Source organism: Monodon monoceros, unplaced genomic scaffold, assembly GCF_005190385.1.
Source record: "Monodon monoceros isolate NGI ecotype Baffin Bay Population unplaced genomic scaffold, NGI_Narwhal_1 Super_Scaffold_5, whole genome shotgun sequence".
NCBI lineage: Eukaryota > Metazoa > Chordata > Mammalia > Artiodactyla > Monodontidae > Monodon > Monodon monoceros.
This window is the reverse complement of record NW_021703782.1, coordinates 73,479,383-73,485,848: the sequence shown is the minus strand read 5'-3', so window position 1 is coordinate 73,485,848 and position 6,466 is coordinate 73,479,383.

Here is a 6,466-nt window from a genome sequence, read left to right as displayed (position 1 = left end):
GGAGAAAGTGAATAGGGTAGGGAACTTCCACTCCCAGCCAGTACAAAATAACAGGGACCCAACGAACCCTTCCTACTTGAAACACAAACCAAAAAAAGAAAAGAAAAATATATGAAACAAAGGTTTTTGAGACACTGGGTATCAGGCAAGGAAGGAAAGTGATCCTTCATGATGGGACACAAGCAGGATGCCCTAGCTTACTGATTTGAGAAAAAGTTGAGGTTGTAATGCAGGCAGGGAGAACCCAGGAAGAGCCCAAGATACTCTCTGAGTTGAGAAGGTGGAGTTCTGAGTCTGGGGAGAAGATGATCAGAGTTCCCAGGAAAAAGTATTGCAGAGGATAAAGTCCCACAGAATGGGAACTCCTTAATATCAACCCTTAATAAGAACCTTAGTTTTAAACAACCAGACACATTGTCACCCCACTAAACACTGTACTTCCTAGCCTATTTTTCAATTAGGTACGGCTATACAGCTATTTTGGCTAATGAGATGTAAGAAAATACTGTATTAGGAACCTGACAGAAAAGGAATACCTTTTACCTACTGATAGAAAGCAAGCGTCATAGCTCAAATTTGAGCAGTCTTATTGGACAAGAAAGCAAAGCCACAGACACCTGGACCTTTGTGTCTTTTGCCCACATGGATAATCGATAGGCCTGTTTGGGTCTCAGTCATTGGTCCAGACAGATTACCAAGGTCATATAACTTAATATCATATACATGGTTCATTCATGTCTGATAGCTCTCTTCCTTTCCACACACCCTTAATTTGCACTCTTGGACACATGGAGGTTATTCTGTTCCTCCTACAACATAATGTTAGGCTCTGGGAAATTCGATGGAGAGGTAGAAGGCCTAGATAAAACAGAGCTTTTTTATACTTGGAACTTGCTGTCTCTGTAGAATCCTGTTTGGCGATTTTCTGCCTCTCCATTCTACCTCTCCAGGAATCAGCCCATGAAGATAGCACAGGGATTCTATGGGACCCACTACTGTTGAATTATTCTCTACCTGTCCTCTTTCTTAGAGGGGGCAGCAAGAAAATTTTGGTCTTACTCCACTATTCTCCAAAATAATTTGTATATGCCTCAAACCCTTCCTATGTCATTAAGGATCCAGGTTTTTGAAAATCAGGTCAGGAAGAGATAACCCCTCAACCCCAGTATCTACTGTTAAATCCCTTCCTTGACTCACTGACAACTGAAAGGGCTGGATGACTAAGTTAAAAAAAAAAAAAGTTGGACATTTCAGGGGAGACATCAGTGAAAATATTACCCTGCACACCAGATTTAATGATCCCCAAGCTTTCCTCCTGGTTTTCAAGCTGATGGGTGATCTGATCTGGGGAAAGAATGATTAACTATTTTGGCAGCTCTCACTTTGTTTTATCATTTTTTAGAAAATATTCCCTTATGTTTCCTAATAAACAAAAATTATTTATAATGAATTCTTAGCTTCTTTTACAGGGAAAAGTTGCTCCCGTTGCTCAGGTGGTGCTGACTTTCAGACATACTAAAAACTGCGGCATGAAACAATTAAGTAGAGCTCATGTAAAAAAGCAGAGAATGACAATGTTCAAATGAAGTCTATGCAAACGGGGCAAACCCACAACATTCTATAAATGTAAAAAAGATGAACATGGCATGTCAGAGACATTTAGGGAGCTTTGGACTCTTCATACAGGAATGGAAACTCTGAAAAGAGCTAAGAAAAAACAGGTTTTAGGAATAACTATTTTAAAAGAAACCATATGAAAGTAAGTAGCTCATTTCTTTATTCTTCCTGCTCTTCTAAATTATATTTGGTTTTTACAGAAGAAAGGAACCAACTGAGCTTTTACTAGCAGCCACCGTCTCTCTACCCTACCATCATCCCACAGTCCCCCTCCTCCAAATAAAAACATCTTGTGATTTGCTGAGTAATTCTAAAGTAATAGTGGGATAATATCTTGAAATGTTAATTGACATTTCTGGTCCAAGTTTCCTTGTGCTCATTGCCCTCTCTACTCCCAACAGCTGGGCAGTAGTGATGGCTTTCCATTTCCCTTGCCCTTAAGGGCAGGCAGGAATAAACAGCCACATTGTTTGTTTTGGTTACTGAAAAGACAATTTATTGAAAGTAAAAACACTAGTGATTTGTAACAGTTGTGAATTTTGAGAGAGAAAGTCATTGTTCAATGATTTAAAATTTAAGACCCAGAGCTTGTGGATTTAACACATAGCTTTTATTTTAAAACAAAACAAAAACATAGTATGGAGGATACAGGTTGATGACATAAAAGTTGTTTCCCTACCATAGAGCCAAAAGATAGATAGAAACATTTCCAATACTCTAGCAATGGGCTTGGAAAGGACTGGAAAATAGGGCTAGAAATAAAGAGTCTCCATTCTCTATGCCCACATTTACTACCTGCCAACACTGTGGCTGAAACCTCAATTAAGGATGGAAATAAGGAAGCAGAAAAGGCTTTTATGTCTCAGTTTCCAACTGGAACTCTTGGAAGAGATACCCTCCCAACATGAAGTGGATCACAATAGATTATAAATGATGAAGTATGTTCTGTTTAACACAAATTTTTGAGACGTAATCAGAGACATAAAAAGTATTTAGATATAAGTATGTTATAAACAGTGAAACATCACAAAAAAATGCCAAGTCAGAAGCACTTCTAGAATAGTGATGTGAGGAACTCTGTGGATCCTCTTCCCAATAAAAAAACAGTAACTAGTGAAAGTATAAAAAGCAATATAAAAATCTTTGGAAGTTGTCCTAAGGTCATATAGCAAATGGAGAAACATTTATTCAAGAAAATCTACTAAATCTTGCTAAGAACAGAAAGAGTCAGTGACTTTTGAACCATGACTTGCCCCCTTCCCTTCCCAGGCAAAGTGATGGAAGATCTACCCTAGGCACGTGAAATTAGGAAGATAGGGTACTCTTTCACTGCAGCTCCAAGCCTAGGGTTATGGTATCTCCCTAGGAGGGGCAGGCCACCTATTTCTCATCCCTTCCTCTCCTGACTGCATGTTGCAAAAGCTCTATTTCAGGAGAAAATGACAGAGAAGTTGGAGGTCCTCTTTCTCTACCTAGGTCTTGTCATTGGAAAGAAGTTCTAAATTAGGTATGATAGGCTGAGAATACTGGGCCCTAATTATCCTTGTCCCAGTTCATGTGTATAGCTAAGGTTCCATGATAGGAGAAGAAAGCCAAGAAGACCAGAGACTGTCTTTGCCTAGAACTCTGCTCACAGAACATGGGTGTCTCTGCAAGAGAAATAGGCCGCTATCCTCACCCCCAGCTCTGAAGCAGTAGCACTTATATTCTGCCCAGGAGGAAGAGAAAGGCTAAAAGAACAAAGAGCTCCATACCTCTCCCTAAGAGGACTCATCTTATATGCAACAGAGTGCGGAGAACTTCAAGCCTAACAGCACTGTAATCAACAGTGGTGATTTGGGTAGTGAGTAATTAGTAGGGGGCTTATAGCTCTGTAACAGCACTAAGATAAAAGGCAGAACAGCTAGAAGGTTAGCAGAAATAACCAAGGAAAGAAGCAGCAAAGAAGAGCCCTCCTAGGGGTGGAGGAAGCCTTAAGGTTTGGCCTCAAAGATGACTCCTACACATGGGAATCAGATTGTTTCTGTTCAAACAGAATCAGGTCAGACTTCAGAGCAATTTATTTACCAGGGAGTTGTCAGAAACAATACAGCAACCAGCTAGAAATTAGCGTAGGCTAACTGCTGCATCTGATACCAATACAGATGGTATTTGGTCTGCAAAGCTAAAGCAGTAGCTCAAGAAGGAGTTCATGAAAAGAGACTGTCAAAGAGAACTCGGATATCCATTGTCAACACAGTGAGGTAGGAGGACTCAGGGTGACTGTACATACCCAAGCCTGCACCCTCCGAGGAGCAACATCAGAGGCTGCACATTTTGCGAAAAGCAGTCTTCACTCAACTAGTTCAGGCAAGTAACTAAAAAACAAAACAAAAAAACCCTAGTAGACTAGCAAAAAATGACAGTCCTAGAGATGGGATGTTAGTATCAGAGTTGCTACAGCATATTATCAAAGTATCCAGTTTGGAACAACAACAACAAAAATACAAATTATGAGACAACCGAATAAACAAGATTATGTATTTTCGGGATTTAAAAGAACAGGCAACAGAAACTGCATTTAAGAGAGTCCGAATGTTGTACTTAGAGGACAGAAACTTTCAAGTAGTTATTACAAATATGTTCAAAGAACTAAAGGAAGCCACACTTAAAGAATTAGAGGAGGGTATGATGATAATGTCTCACCTACTGGAAAATATCAATGAAAATCAGAAATTATAAAATAAACCAAAAGGAAATTCTGGAGTTCAAAAAGTCCGGTAACCAAATAAAAAATTTGCTAGAGGGGGTCAATAGGAGATGGAAGTTGGGAGAACAAATCAGTAAACATGAAGACAGACTGACAGACATAATACAGTCTGAGAGCAGGAGAAAATGAGAATGAGAAACAATGAAAAGAGCCTGGGAGAAATGCAGGACACTACTGAGCATAGTAACATACAGTTGATTCTCAGTATTCATGGATTCTGTATTTGTAAATCTGACTACTTGCAAAGTGTATTTGTAACCAGCCAAATGGATACTCAGGGCATTTTCAGGTAAAGCAATGAAAAATCTGAGCCACCCAACACACAGGTTCTTAGCTGAGGTCAAACCAGGCAACACGCTGCCTTGTTGTGTCATCTCTCATGTTGTAGACAAGTCTCTTTTTGACATATATTTACGGCCAAGTTTTTCACATTTTTGTGCTTTTTGTTGGTGGTTCTGCTGTTTTAAATGGCCTTCAAGTGTAGTGCTGAAGTGCTGTCTAGTATTCCTAAGCACAAGAAGGCTGTGATGTGCCCTACAGAGAAAATGTGTGTTAGATAAGCTTCATTTAGGCATGACTTACCGTGCTGTTTACCATGAGTTCAATGTTAATGAGTTCAATGTTAATGAATCAACAAAACTTTACATTCAGGAAAACGAAGAGGAAATTTGTTTTGTATGTGACACTGCTCCAGAAAGTGCTAAAGTAATAACTATAGTACATGATGAAGCTTCAGAAAGGTAGAATTTTGTGGATAAATTTTTTGGATAAATTTGTGGATTTTTGAGTTGATGAACAAAAAAAAGTACAGTGTACAGATTGCTGTGAGGCTGAACTCCAAAGAAATTTATGGTCAAACAGTTAATGAAAACATGACCGATTCCTTACAAAGTCTTCTAAAAAAAGAAGAGGATAGAATATTTCTCAACTCATTCTATTATTTCAATTTATCCTGATGCCAAAACCAGATAAATACAAGAAATATCCAAATATAATTTTGGAGATCACGTGGGTGTGGGATTTGATCTATTCTCAAGAGTTTGAGGACTCTGTTGCTGGCTTAGACGTGAACCATAGTTCTGATAATAATTCAAATTAATATGTGTCTGTATTGCAGTGCTCAACTGTGTAACCTCCAGAGTCTTAAATGTTGTTTCATGGCTGTGGTTCCATCAAACAATACAATAAATTATCTTCCCAAAAACTAGAAGAAAATCTTAGACTTAAAAATGTTGAGGGCTTCCCTGGTGGCGCAGTGGTTGAGAGTCCGCCTGCCGATGCAGGGGACACGGGGTCGTGCCCCGGTCCGGGAGGATCCCACATGCCGCGGAGCGGCTGGGCCTGTGGGCCATGGCCGCTGAGCCTGCGCGTCCGGAGCCTGTGCTCCGCAGCGGGAGAGGCCACAACAGTGAGAGGCCCGCGTACCGCAAAAAAAAAAAAAAAAAAAAAGAAGTTGAAATTATTATTATCAGAAACTTTATACGTAACCATAACATCAAACTGTGATACAGCTGTGGATTTGTCATGTGATCAGAGGATAATAGTCTCTTCTTCAGCCAAAGCTGATAAATCAGGAAAAGGAAGGATTGAAACCTGATATCAAAATAATTTTCTGTTCCTGTGTTAAACAATACTGGGACTGGCATACTTCCTCTGACTACATTAAACAATACTGAGAATAAGCAAAGTAAAATTAGGTTCTTGCTCCAGAGAATACTTGCTCCTGCAAGGTAAGACTGAGCAAGCAAGAACAGCTTACTTACTGAGACTAAGCTTACTCATCATACCTTACTTCAAGACTCCTGCTTCTCTGCACATACCAGTCCAAAGCAATTATGTCATAAACTCTGCCCGGTCCCAACCAGCTACCCTCCTTGCAAGACCGACCTTAAAATTACTCTTTAAAATTCTAAAATCATACAAATATTCCCCACCACCCCAATTTTCCCCTTCTGAGGTGTTACCAAGACTGTGACAGTTGCATTTTCCCTTACTGCGGTAGGTCAAATAAAGTTAGGTGTGCTGAATTCAGGATTTTCTGTTGGTCTTTTAGTCTTTTGTGACAGCTGTCACACCCCTTAGGTTTTTACATCCTACTGG